Source organism: Girardinichthys multiradiatus, chromosome 11 (genome assembly GCF_021462225.1).
Source record: "Girardinichthys multiradiatus isolate DD_20200921_A chromosome 11, DD_fGirMul_XY1, whole genome shotgun sequence".
NCBI lineage: Eukaryota > Metazoa > Chordata > Actinopteri > Cyprinodontiformes > Goodeidae > Girardinichthys > Girardinichthys multiradiatus.
Genome location: NC_061804.1, coordinates 5253356 through 5270481, shown reverse-complemented (window position 1 = coordinate 5270481; position 17126 = coordinate 5253356). Strand labels below are relative to the sequence as shown.

At 38.2% G+C, this 17126-nt stretch overlaps 1 protein-coding gene and 2 long non-coding RNA genes across 4 annotated transcripts in view; 1 reads left to right on the top strand and 2 right to left on the bottom strand.

Annotated features, from left to right (window-relative positions):
• Positions 1 to 3736: 3736 nt before the first annotated feature.
• On the bottom strand, positions 3737 to 5711 carry LOC124876138. The gene is made up of 2 exons (XR_007040232.1): positions 5579 to 5711; positions 3737 to 4001 (listed from the first exon to the last, which is right to left on the bottom strand). It is a non-coding gene; the product is annotated as an uncharacterized LOC124876138 (long non-coding RNA).
• Positions 5712 to 5720: 9 nt separating this feature from the next.
• LOC124876134 lies at positions 5721 to 6434 on the bottom strand. Its single transcript, XR_007040228.1, has 3 exons — positions 6301 to 6434; positions 6003 to 6090; positions 5721 to 5911 (listed from the first exon to the last, which is right to left on the bottom strand). It is a non-coding gene; the product is annotated as an uncharacterized LOC124876134 (long non-coding RNA).
• The window catches only part of si:dkeyp-23e4.3 (rho GTPase-activating protein 7), a 193214-nt gene continuing 182460 nt past the window's right edge, over positions 6373 to 17126 (top strand). For both annotated transcript variants that reach the window (XM_047378659.1, XM_047378658.1), the window contains exons 1-3: positions 6373 to 6544; positions 8261 to 8401; positions 8722 to 8813. The gene's annotated coding sequence lies outside the window, so the exon portion shown is untranslated. The remainder of the gene's footprint in view (positions 6545 to 8260; positions 8402 to 8721; positions 8814 to 17126) is intronic.

Sequence of the window (17126 nt, the reverse complement as noted above, 5' to 3'; positions counted from 1 at the left end):
CAGTAGATTAAGTTGTAAAAAGTTCTGACTAGTTTCTGCTCTGATTGTCAGCTTCAGTCTGGGTTCACAGTTTGAACATTTACCCATTTTATTATTTAAAACATTAGTCTCTAGTTCCTTTACAGCTGAACAACAGAGTAATGGAGGAGGGTTATGCTGGTTATAGCACCACTTCACCTTTGGTACGGTATGTAGCTGTCTGCTGTTCCACATTATCCTGCATTCATTTGCACCAGTAGTAGAACAGAGTGTTGCACGATGCAGATTTCGCACTAAATGACCTTTTTACTTCCTTCTCAAACATTAGTACCGTTCTTTAAGATGCATCGCCAGGGTTGTAGCGCGACCACAGCTAGCCTGAGGGCTTATCGGCATTCTTTGGTGTTTGGCTTTCCTGCTCATCTGCCTCGTGGGAAAAATTCCTCCAAAGAATGTTTTTAACTAAAAAGGGTTGCATAAACTCTTTTTTGGATGTACTTGCCATATTATCTGTGTTTTAAACTTCCAGCAGCAGCTTACTGTTATGATTCTCAGCCATGATCGTTCATGTGCTCCTCTGCAAAGGAGGGAAGAGGAGGACCTTCTGTGTTTGCAGCACTGTTGTGCAAAATTGTGTTCCAGCTCCAGATGAAAAAATGCAGATGAGATGAAAATGGCTCTGTTTGTACTGATTTTGATGCGAACGAGTATCTTTAATAAAAAAATTTTAGTGTTGATTTTATCAAAATATCTATTTTAACAGCCCTAGTTATGAATCATCGTAGCATAAACTAAACATATATAGGTTTTCATTTTTCTGAAGCTAATCCAGATACTTTGGTACCTTATCAAAAAACTGTCATAACATGTAAAAAAAACTGGTCTTTTATACCATATCTACAAGATGTCTCATTCATATAGTTCTCATATCAAAGTGCAGAAAAATATTTTATCCAACTCCAAAAACTGAGAAGCTGCATTTTAAAAATAATCTTGAAGCGAAAGATCATTTTTCCACTACATATGACATCATCAATCTGTGTGGTTATTTATGTCACCATACTGGTTTTATTAATCTAGATCCCTTTCATGTTAAAATATAGGTTGTGGGTAAAGATCTAGCTGAAGTTTTTAACTCTGATCAAAAAGATAGAGTTTACCTAAACCCAACATCGTTCTCTCCACAACTACGTCTTGAGATCACATCCTTGATCAACACAAAAAGGAACGATGCACGAAGGTGCAAAGGGTTGATAACCAACATGGGAGCCTATACAAGACATTTGGCCTCATGATGTAGCTACATTACCTTTCAAATTCCCTGTTGCAAAACAAAATGAATCTTTCTATTCAGAGATGTTCGAGTCAGAGGAAGATTTAGCACCTTTAAATGTAAAGTTCAGTTTTCTGAAAGTTCACACCCGCAACTAATATTAATTACATGTTCATATCACAGAATTAATTTATTCACCATGTCTTCTTTAGTTATTTATCCTTTCTTAGAGTCAGGTGTGTCTACTTTTCCTTTCAGCTTCCTGTCTCATTGTATATTAAATATTTCCCACAAAACTGAACCTGAAAATGATGTATTTTCTTTTTGAATTGTAAACAAGTTTTTACATTGTTGTGAATTGAAATAATGTAAACATAAACTGCGTTGGTGCCGCATTAAGCACACAAACCGACGAAAGAGAAAGATTGCTCTTTTAAAACGCCTTTTTTATGTACAACAATACATGTTTTTATACTAAAAGAGCAAAAAATAACCCCCAAAAGTTCAAAGGTATTCATTGACTCAGCATGCAATGCAGTGTACACAATGTTGGCCTGTGGAGAACAAGCTTGTTTTGATTTTTTATGTTCTCGTCTCTCCGGCTGAGCTCAGATGTTTGCTACAAACACAAACCTGCAGTGGTTTTTGTCTTTTTTCTGCTAGTGCCGAGGTCTTTGCATTCTTTCTAAGTGTGCTGTGTGTACACTTGCGCTGGTATGAGTTTTGCTTTGTTCTTCTGCTCTGCTGAATGTGTTGAATGGTCGCCAGAGAAACAAATGCAGAAACCAACTGAAAAACTGGGGGTAAGAGAGCAGAAGAAACATCTGCGCAGGGTTGAGGAGGATTGTATTTGTGTCTAAAATCAGCAGATCCTGTTAGAGTAATTTCCACTTAAATGTGTTTAGGTTTTCATACAAATGGCTCTTCTTGCTAATGATATGAACACGTTTTTCAGTTTCACAGACCCAGAATTTGTACTACTAATTAGTCCTATCAGTTGGGCAGTCATGTTAAATAATAAGTACACCCTCTATCAATTTAAGGTAATCACCGTATAAAAAAAGTGGGCCTTTACTAGCTTGTAAAAGTACATAAATCCAACCAAGTGAACAAAAACGCACAAAAAATGCTGCCATGTCTTTTGTTAAAAAGTACAAAGCAAAATGAAAGGAATTATAAAAAATTAAGTACACCCTCCCAAAAAACCCTACGTACACGTGTCACACCCTTAAATTATTATTATTTACCTTGACTGCAGTAAACGCAATCCCCTCAGCTCTGTGCATTCACTCTGAACACTGTGCATCTTATTTTCCTGACTGCCCACTCGAATTTCCATCTTTTCTTTATTCTTCAGTCAGAAACTGCCGTTCATGGAGTAGTAGTAAACTGGCTGCAGTAGTCACTGGAGATTTCCTGAAGAGAAAACGAATAAACACCTCAGGCTTTACGACCAAGCCTCCTGTCCGGGTCTTAGTCCAAATAAAGTCCCACAGCGGAGGAAACATGCAGAAATGTATCCTTGATTTTAAAATGTGAGATTTTGCAAACATTAAATGATGAGCTCCCAGGAATGTTTTGGGAGTTTGATTCTGTGGAGTTGTCATCAGTAGTAAATATCCTAATGCTTGGCTAATCTAAAGATCAAAAATCTTTTCACAATGCCTTTCTACAGAAAACATTATTCTATTCTATTTTGGGACATATTTACTGCATCGTCTGGCTTTGCTTTCATTGATATGTACCATTTTTTTCTCAAATTACCTGAAGGTTTATATTGAGATCTACCAGACCATCGCTGGATGAATGTTATCAGTAGATAAGGAGGACTTGGTTTTAGTTTTAGACCCAAAAAGGCCAAAAGAAAACAAAGTCTAAGCAAGAATAACCACAATACCTTAACATGATTGTAAAAACGTATTCTGGTAAACAAATACTTATAATAATACTAATAAAAATCTTTATCTTGCTACAAAGTAAACCAGTGAAATCTTGCTTCCAAGCGTGTGGCTTGTAGTTTAGGTTCCTTGCTTTGGTGAAAAAGTGTGGAAAGGTCAGATTTGAAGGGTTCATGGTCACTACATAGTTATATTTTCATGTACATTTTTTAACCCAGCTCAATGTTGTGATCATGTTGCAGGATTTCATTTTATTTTCACTTCTATACACTCACTTTAACATTAAAGTGATAAAAATCTATTCTCGAGAATTATGCGGCCATCTTGTTTTATCGTGTCTGCTGACATCGCCATCCAACTAGAAACACGAACGTTTGTCAGTGATAATGGATTTACTCTTCGCTGAAGCCAGCAGTCATATTTGTTTTATCTGCCAGTGTTCTATTTTTTTACATGTCTCTGATGTTTTTATCATTTTCATGGTGTAATCACAGTAGTCGAATGTGTAGAATTGGTTTCCAGATGGTTTTATTTGTCTCTGAGCTTAAAAAAAAGGTGAAGAACACACCTGAGGCTGTTAGCCAGATGGTAGGACAACTTTTTATTCCAGGAGAAATTGTACAAGTTGTGACTCACATTTAAATTAAAATAAACTTACTGAATTTTTACCTTCTAGTCTAATTAGTACAACTTGATAGTTCCTGACTTCAGTCCAGGTCCGGCTTCACTCTCATACCAGCTGAGTGTAGTGGTGCCGCCACACATGAAATGGCACTCCTGGCCTTCTGTAGATCATGACGGCGAGGCGAAGCTGGAGAGTATTTGATCTGCGCTTCTGAACAGCTGGAGGCCTTGAAAAATGGGATACAGCATGTCGGCTCATTAGCTAATCTTTGTTGAGCTGCAAATAACCTCGAGCTACGGACACACTGTAAGAAATGTTCAGCTCGGTGCGTCATGAAACTTCTGATAGTATCTACATCAGATATTCAATTTCTCTTTCTAATAACTTTTCCTTTATCTTTTAAATATAAAGTATTTTTAAAAAGATGCAGTGAGCTGTTATCTGGTGTCCCATCAATCATGCTAATATTTTCCAGTTTATTCCTAGTTACTGATGCAGGGACTTGACTTGTTTCTCCTTATTTAGGAGCTCTATTTCTGTCATTGTATTTATAATAAAGGATGGCTTTAAGGTTGCAGATAAAAAGAAACATGGTAATATGTTTTTACTTGGCAGCAGTACTTTTAATAAAAGAGCAAGGCTCTTCATACAAAGAGCCACTCTCTCAGAGATGACTCTTCTCTTGGATTATTGGAACGAGAGGCTCATAAAAAGCTGGGAGTCAGTTATTGACTCAGCTTCTCTCTGTCTGAGAGCAAAGTAAAGGAGTTTTTCTTAAAGAAAGTTACCAAAGAGGTGTGGAGTCTATGACATGCAAAAAATCATTACTTGAACAATGGCTACTGTGTTTTATAATAAGATGTAAGCTGATTTCTCCGCAAAATTGATTCTAACTTTTTCAGATTTTTATGGGGGGGAAAAATCAAACTTTAGTCTGCAGAGAAGATCTAAAAACTTTCCTGGTATTCTATATTAGCTTGGCTTTTTTCATTCCTGCTGAACAGAGTCATCAAAGTGGAAGTAAAGGGTACCTGCAGAAACCTGAAGTGCCAAAATCATCTAATGAATCAAAGCAGAGAAGTAATTTTAAAACAAAGTCTTTTGAGTCATGCCCTTAAAACCAGATATGCACTTCTATATATGGAAGATTACGTTGTGTTTGCTACCAGGAAGCCCGTCACTGGCCATGGCTGTGAACCGAGAACTTGTTTTTTTCAAGTAAACAATATATTCGGAACAAATGTTTGCTTTTTCGATGAAAAGGATGAATTGAGCACTTTTCCAATTAATATGATCTAATCAGAAAGGTGAGTGCAGGCTAGGAGCAAGTGAACAGGTAAAGATAAGTGAGCAATAAAATGAATGTGACTATCTTTCAAAGCAAAGAGATTCTGGGTTCATCTCTAAGGCACGTTCTATGCAATTCAGATCTATGCTCTTCCTGAGACATTTTCCTCCATTTCCTTTGACTTCATAATCTAGCTCTTTTCTAGAAGGGATTGCCACAGTAAAAAGAAAAGTACAATTAATATTTAGTAAGTAGTAATATTTAATTAGCATTACAGTTTCTGAATGAGACTTGTATTAAAGGGGTCATATTATGCAAAATCCCCTTTTTTAGCTCTTAAACACGTTTTTTGTTTATTGGGTGTCTCTGAAAATCTAGAAAATTTGAGTTTAGTGACTCCAGATCCTGCAATAATATATTTAGATGCTTTTTGGGTCATATTTGGTCAGTCTGTTCAGATTTTTCCATTTCCTATTACGATTCGTTCTGTTACGTCACAGCATTTTCTGTCAAACCTCTAAAGATGGTCATGGACTTCCGGCTAACCAATCCAGTGAATCCGCCATTTTCTTTCTCGCAGTATTCTTGTAGTTCAAGTTGAAGGATGCCGAAGCAGCAAGCGGAAAAATCTGAATGTTCTGTTGTCAGGTATATTAACCCACACCAGTCATTACACCGTCCCCCAGGATCAGAACCTCTGCCTGGTGAAATTTTATTTTTCATGGAAACGTGCCGACATCAATGGGGTTTGCGAGAAGCACTTTCAGGGAGGAGTGTTTCAGCAACCTCGGCCAGTATGAAGGAGGATTAGCCGGAAGGCTCCGTCTGGCTGAGGGGTCAGTTTCTGTCTATGGAAGCAACGAACAGAGTAGAGAGGTCAGCTGCAGATAACGGTAAAATGGCAGCAAGCTTGATTGTTGAGGTGTTGATAGAACTTACTGGCTGTTTTGATAGCAGAGCTTCTTGCCTCCTGCTAATGTTAGCGCTGTGCGCTCGCTTTTAGCTCCTGGACAACCCCTTATTGTGCCTCATTTGCATTTAAAGAGACCGCAGCAAAACGAGACAAAAAGGAAGCTTAAAAAATGAGTAAAATGAACGCTTGAGGAGCTACAATAATGACAAATTCAAACCAAAGCATTGCGGTTCCACTTTATACAGACCACATCTGAATGATTTAAATAGGAAAAGGAAGGATTTAATAGCATGATGTGCCCCCTTTAAAACCATATTCGCCTACCATAGTGTTAAAAGTTCCGTCTTTCTATTGTCCCTCAAAGGCATCATCCCTGGCGCGTCGGCGCAGACAGGAGCAGAGGGCAGTGGAAGGAAAGCGGAGCCTATTTAACCACCGAACTGCACCGAGTGTTAAATATAGCAGTAATCCGGACTTTATATCAGCACAATGTCAGTTTTATGAAGAAGTTTTGGTCCTCAACACATCAACCTCCTCCAGCCGTTAGCTGTCCAGCGGCTAATACTAAGTAAGCTAACTACTACACAGACGTTTGCGGTGTTAAAGATAGTCTGGTGTTTCTGTTTAACTTGTTACCAGTTGGAATTACCGGCAGTATGGAACAATGTGTACTTAAATTCGAGAGGACGGGCAAAAATAATTCAACAGCCTGACGCCGTTTGACAAACGGCTAATTTATTAAATTAAGCTAGCAAACTAAGCTAGACAACTTCCTTAAGACCTTCACAATAAGAGCCGTAAGTATGTTGGTGGAGCTAAATATCAGACAGCGTTTGCGTATAGGAATTGTGTAAAAGGTAGTTGGTGGGAGCTGAAAGGCAGGCATCAGGAAGATTTTTATTTATGTTAAATTGAAACAAAGAAAAGGAACTGATCAACTGATGTTCCCTCCCTTGGTTTTTACCTCTGAAAATACTGTTCCAAGTACTTTATACTGTAAGTACCCAGATTAGTATTTTCATCCATTCAGAACACATTCTGTGTGTTTTGATAAGAGCGATGGAATGATTGTTAAATAACATTTATCCTGAAAACCATGTTACATTTATAATGTACAGGTCCTTCTCAAAATATTAGCATATTGTGATAAAGTTCATTATTTTCCATAATATCATGATTAAAATTTAACATTCATATATTTTAGATTCATTGCACACTAACTGAAATATTTCAGGTCTTTTATTGTCTTAATATGGATGATTTTGGCATACAGCTCATGAAAACCCAAAATTCCTATCTCACAAAATTAGCATATCATTAAAAGGGTCTCTAAACGAGCTATGAACCTAATCATCTGAATCAACGAGTTAACTCTAAACACCTGCAAAAGATTCCTGAGGCCTTTAAAACTCCCAGCCTGGTTCATCACTCAAAACCCCAATCATGGGTAAGACTGCCGACCTGACTGTTGTCCAGAAGGCCACTATTGACACCCTCAAGCAAGAGGGTAAGACACAGAAAGAAATTTCTGTTTCTGGTGTTGGTCCACTGTGTTTTATCAAGGGCAGGGTCAATGCAGCTAGCTAGCAGGAGATTTTGGAGCACTTCATGCTTCCATCTGCTGAAAAGCTTTATGGAGATGAAGATTTCATTTTTCAGCACGACCTGGCACCTGCTCACAGTGCCAAAACCACTGGTAAATGGTTTACTGACCATGGTATCACTGTGCTCAATTGGCCTGCCAACTCTCCTGACCTGAACCCCATAGAGAATCTGTGGGATATTGTGAAGAGAACGTTGAGAGACTCAAGACCCAACACTCTGGATGAGCTAAAGGCCGCTATCGAAGCATCCTGGGCCTCCATAAGACCTCAGCAGTGCCACAGGCTGATTGCCTCCATGCCACGCCGCATTGAAGCAGTCATTTCTGCCAAAGGATTCCCGACCAAGTATTGAGTGCATAACTGTACATGATTATTTGAAGGTTGACGTTTTTTGTATTAAAAACACTTTTCTTTTATTGGTCGGATGAAATATGCTAATTTTGTGAGATAGGAATTTTGGGTTTTCATGAGCTGTATGCCAAAATCATCCGTATTAAGACAATAAAAGACCTGAAATATTTCAGTTAGTGTGCAATGAATCTAAAATATATGAATGTTACATTTTCATCATGACATTATGGAAAATAATGAACTTTATCACAATATGCTAATATTTTGAGAAGGACCTGTAGCTAGGGTGGAGTTTACCTGAGTGTTGTTGTCATCATTTACTTTTAAAGTTGTAATGGGTTGGTCCAAAAGTTTCAAAAAACTTTATCTTGGATTAAGAGTAAAGAACAACCCAAACATAAAAGAAGAGGACAGTCAACATCCAGGCCATAAAGAAGACAGCAGGTGTTTGTGAGCATAAACTTTATCAGGTAAGAAAATACTTTTAAATCATTTTTCTTGTATGTCCTCTATCAGTACAAAAATGATTAACAACCACTCTCAAATGAACCTCCTGGACGTTTGACCACAATAATTAGCTGCAACTGCTTTTTTTCTCTGTCCGAGCCAAATGAAGGAGTGTTTGACTGTAGCTGTTGTCTGATTATATATCAATATTTTTACTTCCCATATATTTACCATACATGTAGCATAGCCTAAACGCCTCCTCTGCACTTTGATGGTTAAATAAATAATTTCTATTTGCTAAATGCTAATATATTTTGTATTGCAACCCTGGATTTATTTTAAGGCAACACCCCAAACACACTGGTTCCTTGTGTGACATCATGTGAAAACCAAAGGAAACCACCCAGGTTAGCGGACAGAGAAACGTGAACCTTGGTAAGTCTTGTTTCTCCCTGGTTTCAATTTCTAGATGCCTGAATGTGTGTTAATCTGTTCAACCAATTATACAAAAATATAAACACCATGGTAATGTGCAGCAATGATACAATTTAAGAAGGAGACATGTTCTTTGTTGGAGATGAACATGTTTTAGTGTAAAACGTGTTAATCAACCCAGAGCAAAGGCTGGAAGGTCACTGTGAAGAAGAAGCCATTAAACCAAAAGTAACATAAAAAGCCACATTACAGTTTGCAAGTGACATCAGAGACAGAGATCTTTATTTTTGAGATGTGCCCTGTGGTTTGAAACTGCAATCCAAGTGTTTAGCAGTAATGACTATCCTTGCACTTGGAGGAACAAGGGGAAGCTTGCAACCTGAAAACACCTTCCTGTCTGTTTAGTATCGGGTTGGCAGCATCATTTTATGGGGGCAATGGTGCACTTCACAAATCAGATGACCTCATCGGGGAAGAACTTTTTGTGGACATTTTGAAGCAACATCTTAAGACATCAGTCTGGAAATTAATGCTAGGCCACAAATCGGTCTCCCAAATAGATGATTACCCTCTTGATATCAGCAAATTAGTTAGAAAGTGTCTTAAAGACAACAAAATAAGTGTTTTGGGGTGGCCATTAGAGGGTGACACGAGAGTGGATTTTCTCTCCTGTCCCATCCCGCTCCCACAGAAAAATGTCTTGTCCCATCCCAATCCCAGGCCAGCATAACGAAAAAAATCCTGTCCCGTCCCACTCCTGGTAAATTGACTCCCACTCCCATCCCGCTCCCATTCAGAACGACTCCCACTCCTGTGCCACTCTCATTTTTGTTTTCTTAATTTAGTCTTTTGGCAATTTGTTTCTTTGAAGGACCAGTTAGGTCCCTGTTTTTAGCTGTAGTAAAGGCCAGTTAAAGTAAAAAGAATAATAATGAAGAAATAATAAAATATCAAACAAGGAAACAGACCATGCCTATCTTAGTTGAATAAACAAAATGTACCTAGTTGTATTTTACTTATTTATTAAGTGATTGTTTCCTTTGAACAATGACATCACTTTTATGTTTCAAGTTGCTGAAACGAAAGAAAAATGCACCTAGTAAGAGAACTGTACTTGTTGAATAAAAGGACAAAAAGGCAAAACCTTCATAATTTAGAAACTGTACCTCAATGGTTCACAGCCCTGGTCCTCAGGGACCCCTTCCCTGCTAGTTTTAGATGTTTGTCTGCTCCAGAACACCTGATTCAAATTCTAACATGATCTCCTATACAGGCATCAAGAATGGAGGGTCAAACTGGACAAAATTAATACAATAAAATCATAATTAAATAAATAAATGTTGTGAATGTCCCATAAGTGAAGTAAATGTAACATGAAAGAAATGTAACATTAAATGTGCCATTAAATTAAAGGTACCATTTAATTATTTAATACATCATTAGAAACAATAAATGTACCATTATATCATGAAATGGACTATTATGCAATTAAATGTGCCACCGAATAATTACGTATAATTTTAAAGACGACATGACGTAATTAGTGGTACACTTAATATTTAATGATGTATTAAATAAATTGTACATTTAACGGTACATTCAATTTTTTTCTATTTCACAACATATTTATTTAATATCTTCCCTTGATGAAGCCTTTCTATACGGAGTCCGCGAGGGGACATGGGGGTATTTTTTTCTTTTTTGCGTTCTCACGCAATAGTCTTTGTGTTATCTCGCAATACTTTGTGGGATAGTTTCCAAATCAGATAACTGCAAATATGAAACAAACACTACACCCATTTTGAGATTTATTGAGTTTTATTTTGAAATCAGCCTTAAATAAAATTATCTTCAAATCAGACTAAAAGACAGTTTTTATCCACAAGCTGTCAAACAAACTACTGAACAATAATACTGCACGAAACCACATCTGTGACACTTTATTTCCTTATTACTGCTGCATGATGTGTACTTTTTTTTGTACGCCATTAGTGTTTTTGTTTTTATCGTGATTTGAACGATTCTTCTTATCCTAAGTATTTAATCGCATTGTTTACTGCGTGTTAACCTGCATATGACAAATAAACCATATCAATGACATATCAGTGTTTGTTTTATGAGCAGTTTGTCATCTGTGCTGTTGCTCCAAAATGCCGAACGCAAAAGTATTGCGTGGAGACGCAGAAGTAATAAATTTCCCCATGTCCCCTCACGGGCTTCCGTACCTTACCTCTTAAATCTTTAGAGCACATGCAGCAGTTTTGTTGGTCAGATGAGACTTGACACATGTTGGTACTTTTGGTTTGATGAATGAAGAGATGCAGGGTTGATTTAATCCAGAATCTGTTTTACAAGTGTCCCTTAATCACTGGTGTCCTTGATTACAACTAAACACGTTTTACAAGCATCATACTGCGTGTTAAAACCGCTACATTCAACTCTCCTGAAGTTCGGTAATATTTGCAACTTTCCTGTCAGCTCTATGAGTTTAATAGATAAGTCCTTACTTCTGACTTTACGTTACAAATCCAATTTTACCACGTCCAGTTCTCCACCTGCGTTTGCTCCCTCCATCCTGAACGCAGGTGGAAAACATCGATCAGAAGCACTGTTGGCTTGTGGGTCGTGTGGTTCGTTTGACTCACATTATAGTATAGACTTCTTGGAAAAAAAAACTACACAATGGTGGCGTCGATCCAAGTTTTTTTTTTCTTAAAGTTTATAACAAAGTCTCAGTTTTACATTTCCAAGGACAATTGATCCTAGTTTATTTTCCGTCCTATTTCCGCTCCCGTCTGCTCCTGTTAATTTTTTATCCTCATGTGATCTTTACTGATGCTGTCTCCCGTCCCGCGGGATTCCCGTGGGAATCCCGTGACCCGTGGGACTCCCGAAAAATTGTCAGCCTCTAGTGGCCATTACAAATCCCCGATCTCTGTGTAAGAAAAAAATGTGTGGGTGGAGTTGAAAAGGTGGGTGTGAGCAAGGTGGCCTACTAACCTGATTCAGTTACACCAGTTCTGTGAAGAGGAATAGGCCAACGTTCCAGCAAACTGTCGTAAGAAGCTTGTGGAAGGAAACTTAAAACATTTGACAAGTCATACAGTTTAAAGCAATTCTACCAGATACTAAAGAAATGTATTCATAGTTTTGGATTTTATTAAATAAAATAAAATTTTTCTGTTTAACAAATCCTAACTAACCTAAAATAGGAAGTTAAGTCTGATTTAATGTCAGGATGAGGAAAAAAAATCATTGTCTTGTTATGCAGTGTGTGAAAGTATCTGCTTTCCATATATCTGACTATGGATCATCACCCTGAACTGAAGGATTCAGCTTAAAGCTCTTGATATGAGTTTATGTGATTTGAGTTAATGGTCAGTTTACTGTTCTGCCTCGGCCCTCATTTGGTTTGGTTTGACAGAGCTTCCAAATGAAGAAAGAAGTTAAGTACACAAACAGGCAAAAATAATGCACATACCTCGTTTTATATAAAACAGCAGAAAATAATTCAATAACCCGGCCTATAGAAGGGGGGGAAACAGTCCCGAATGTCAAAATGACAGGAAACTATGCTGCACTCGCATATTCTCCTTCACCGTGAGCCTATAAATCTAATAAAGCAGTAACGCTAGAGTCATTTCAGTGCACAGAATGCAGTATTTCATCTAGGATTTGGTTTTGCTGTTGATTGGCTGCTATAACTAGTTGTCCTTGTTCTTTACATAATTCTCACACCCTGTTCCACAAAATACAGGATCACCCATCGGGATTTCCACCCCATAAAAATTTATGTGGCTTATAATCAGTCAAAAACACGCAAAGGAATAAAAAACCCAAGCTGTCCCTCCAGTTTTCCAGAAATCCACAAATCTCAATTTCCTTTGTGCTGAAGCTGGCAGGAGGTCTCACAGAGGAGACCATAATCAGCCAATGTCATTTTTGTTTGTGCTGATCCAAAGCTTTGTGTCCTGCTGGTACTTTCTGCCCCTGTGGGCTTCAAGGTAACAATTTCGTTTTGTCCGCATTGGGCCGTGTACTAGCTGGCTGTGATCAAAACCACTCAGTGTTTCTCGCCCAATAAACTCACATGATGCACACGAAACATTCAAAGTGCAGTGATTTCACAGAAGAAACAGGAAAAACAGTTCCATGGATAAATAAGCATGCACCACTGAAGCCTGTGATGAAGTTACCCTATTAACGGTTAGGGCCATCTATTGTCAGGAATCCAGCGTAGTTTTCATAACTAGTGTAGAATCCAATTAAAAGACAATTGTATTTTCTTCATCTTTAGATCAGGCTCCTTGATACATTTCTCATTTATGCATGGTGTTCTGTTAAGGTAAACTCAACCTTTTAATCTAACCACACTGATTGAATGTAACTAAATGCATTAATAGGCAGTGATATGTGACATCTGCAGTTTGTACTTTCTAAAAGTCAGGAAGTTAGGAAAATAAATGATTGTGCTGCTATAGTCATTTAGTTCTCCTGTTGTCTTCCATTGTATGACTTTAAATGAAGAAGTAGTACATGAGGTAGAAAAGTAAAAATGTATTTTAATAAGAGTTTTATCAAAAAGGTCATTTCAGTAATTCAAAAAGTGAAACTGATACAAGATTTATATACATTTATTTTTATGCACTCACTGTTAATGTATACATACAGATAACATGTAATGCATAAATGATGTGCTCTCCAAACTGTTTTTTTTTTCTTTTTGTCTGGCAGAGTATCGCTCAGAATTGTTGTCTGAGTGCCAAGAAATTGCCCAACAGATTTACTTTCACAAGCAGAGCATCACAGCTAATGCTTTAAAGCTCTGCTTGATATTTATGAAAGAAACTTTATTATAAACTTCTTTGGGAATATTTCAATTGTTACGGACACGGAGACTGAAATGAAAAGGAAAAAAGAAGCTCAAAAAAGAGAGAGATGGTGTAAAAGGGAAAAAGGGGAGAAAAGGAGGAAAGGGTGGAGGAGAGAAAGAAGGATGAAGAACAAAATAGTACACGGTACTTATGAATGTAAAATGTACTTAGTGAGAGGTGCAGCTCAATATAGAATATCTGTGTATCTGTCAACAGTCTCTGTTACAGCCTACTCTGCAAACTGGTCTGTTTTTTTTGTTTGTTTTTGGCTGGTGGCAATGCATTATTGGATTATAAATTTCCTCACTTGTATTCTCCATCCTTCCAACAATCTTGGGACCTGGTGTCTATTTCAAGCCTCCTACCCACAGTAATCTTAAAACAGCCCGCTCTCGCGGGACCAAATGCAAATCTGTTTGCCAATTACAGACACTTTTACAGAAACATCCTGCCTGCCCTCTTATTAAAAACTTCCAAATCAGTGAGGCTGAGGGTTGAGAAATAAAAAAATAATAAGCTGCTTTTTCTTTTTTCAAATATCCTGTCAACTCAAAGTAATAATAAAGTAGTAATCTCTTTTAATTAAATCTTGTCTGTTATTCTGCAAAAGAAAAGAATCCAGATTGATTTGGGACAGAAAACTTTTTAATTACAGCCTGATCCTCGGTGAGCCCTTTTGCTCCGCTGGCTTGTAAACAGGACTGAATCGAAGACATAAAGGGAGAGGAAGCGAGAGCGCCGGGGGTTGTGAGGCTGATAATATCCGCCGAGGCATCCTGCCTGGTTGGGATGTAAACAAAGAGACCCTCTTTTCATAGCATCTGACATTAGCGAGCGTCTCATCAACACTGCGTACGGACATGATTCAGAGGGCAAATACAGGTCCTTCTCAAAATATTAGCATATTGTGATAAAGTTCATTATTTTCCATAATGTAATGATGAAAATTTAACATTCATATATTTTAGATTCATTGCACACTAACTGAAATATTTCAGGTCTTTTATTGTCTTAATACGGATGATTTTGGCATACAGCTCATGAAAACCCAAAATTCCTATCTCACAAAATTAGCATATCATTAAAAGGGTCTCTAAACGAGCTATGAACCTAATCATCTGAATCAACGAGTTAACTCTAAACACCTGCAAAAGATTCCTGAGGCCTTTAAAACTCCCAGCCTGGTTCATCACTCAAAACCCCAATCATGGGTAAGACTGCCGACCTGACTGCTGTCCAGAAGGCCACTATTGATACCCTCAAGCAAGAGGGTAAGACACAGAAAGAAATTTCTGAATGAATAGGCTGTTCCCAGAGTGCTGTATCAAGGCACCTCAGTGGGAAGTCTGTGGGAAGGAAAAAGTGTGGCAGAAAACGCTGCACAACGAGAAGAGGTGACCGGACCCTGAGGAAGATTGTGGAGAAGGGCCGATTCCAGACCTTGGAGGACCTGCGGAAGCAGTGGACTGAGTCTGGAGTAGAAACATCCAGAGCCACCGTGCACAGGCGTGTGCAGGAAATGGGCTACAGGTGCCGCATTCCCCAGGTCAAGCCACTTTTGAACCAGAAACAGCGGCAGAAGCATCTGACCTAGGCTACAGAGAAGCAGCACTGGACTGTTGCTCAGTGGTCCAAAGTACTTTTTTCCGATGAAAGCAAATTCTGCATGTCATTCGGGAATCAAGGTGCCAGAGTCTGGAGGAAGACTGGGGAGAAGGAAATGCCAAAATGCCAGAAGTCCAGTGTCAAGTACCCACAGTCAGTGATGGTCTGGAGTGCCATGTCAGCTGCCGGTGTTGGTCCACTGTGTTTTATCAAGGGCAGGGTCAATGCAGCTAGCTATCAGGAGATTTTGGAGCACTTCATGCTTCCATCTGCTGAAAAGCTTTATGGAGATGAAGATTTCATTTTCAGCACGACCTGGCACCTGCTCACAGTGCCAAAACCACTGGTAAATGGTTTGCTGACCATGGTATCACTGTGCTCAATTGGCCTGCCAACTCTCCTGACCTGAACCCCATAGAGAATCTGTGGGATATTGTGAAGAGAACGTTGAGAGACTCAAGACCCAACACTCTGGATGAGCTAAAGGCCGCTATCGAAGCATCCTGGGCCTCCATAAGACCTCAGCAGTGCCACAGGCTGATTGCCTCCATGCCACGCCGCATTGAAGCAGTCATTTCTGCAAAGGATTCCCGACCAAGTATTGAGTGCATAACTGTACATGATAATTTGAAGGTTGACGTTTTTTGTATTAAAAACACTTTTCTTTTATTGGTCGGATGAAATATGCTAATTTTGTGAGATAGGAATTTTGGGTTTTCATGAGCTGTATGCCAAAATCATCCGTATTAAGACAATAAAAGACCTGAAATATTTCAGTTAGTGTGCAATGAATCTAAAATATATGAATGTTACATTTTCATCATGACATTATGGAAAATAATTAACTTTATCACAATATGCTAATATTTTGAGAAGGACCTGTATGTTTTTCAAACTGAATTAGGAGTCAGTAAATAAAATGGGGAAACAGTAGCTTGAAGTCATGGAACCAACATCAGAAACACTTTACAGTGTGAGTACCTTCATTATTATAAACTCATCAAGCCTTGAAAAATTATTTTATGTAATACAAGAACAATCAAAAATGTCCAATTATTAACATCCTATGCATGCCATCATGCGACAATAAATATTAACCAAACACAATGTGCCATATTTAAATCGGTAAATTATTCATCTTGTCTTGTTGTGTAGGGAGTGTGTTGTGTGTATTTCTTTTTTTTATTTTTATATTTTTACATGCAATTGGGTACCCAGAAGTAACGCTCCGATTGGTATTTGTTTTGGTCCACAAGCAGACCAGTGATGATAGGTGTTACTCCATACATGCAAATGCACTGTGAACTCTCCACATTCTATTCTAAAGCCAATGAAGAGAAATGAATTAAAAAGTGAATTTTGTAACTGAAATTGAATTATAGAACCGAAAATGAAAGTAATCAAACTGAATTTTCAATAAAACGTAATACATTTTCAAAGCAAATTAATTGAGTTTCAATTTAGTAATATTAATGTTCAAACCCTTGTATTTAATTTAAAATTAGGCAAATACAGATTCAGTCTGAGAAATTCAAATTCGGTTTCAGATTGCGGTATTCGATTTCCGTATTTGGCATCGCCAAGTAAGCACCTTGAACCAGTGGCTCAAGCTGACTCAGGCCTGCTGGGCTCCACAAAGCCTGTCTCAACATGTGATGACGAGGGGGGTGAAAAATCTTCCACCTCAAAAGATCCATCCATGGCAAAACTACCAGTATTGCTCTGCTCACTCACCATGTTTTTCTGTATGTGAGATGTATGAGAACTGACACCTTAACGTGGTGGAGGGGTTTGAGTGCTCGAATGATCCTTAAGGCTATGTTGTCTGGGGCTT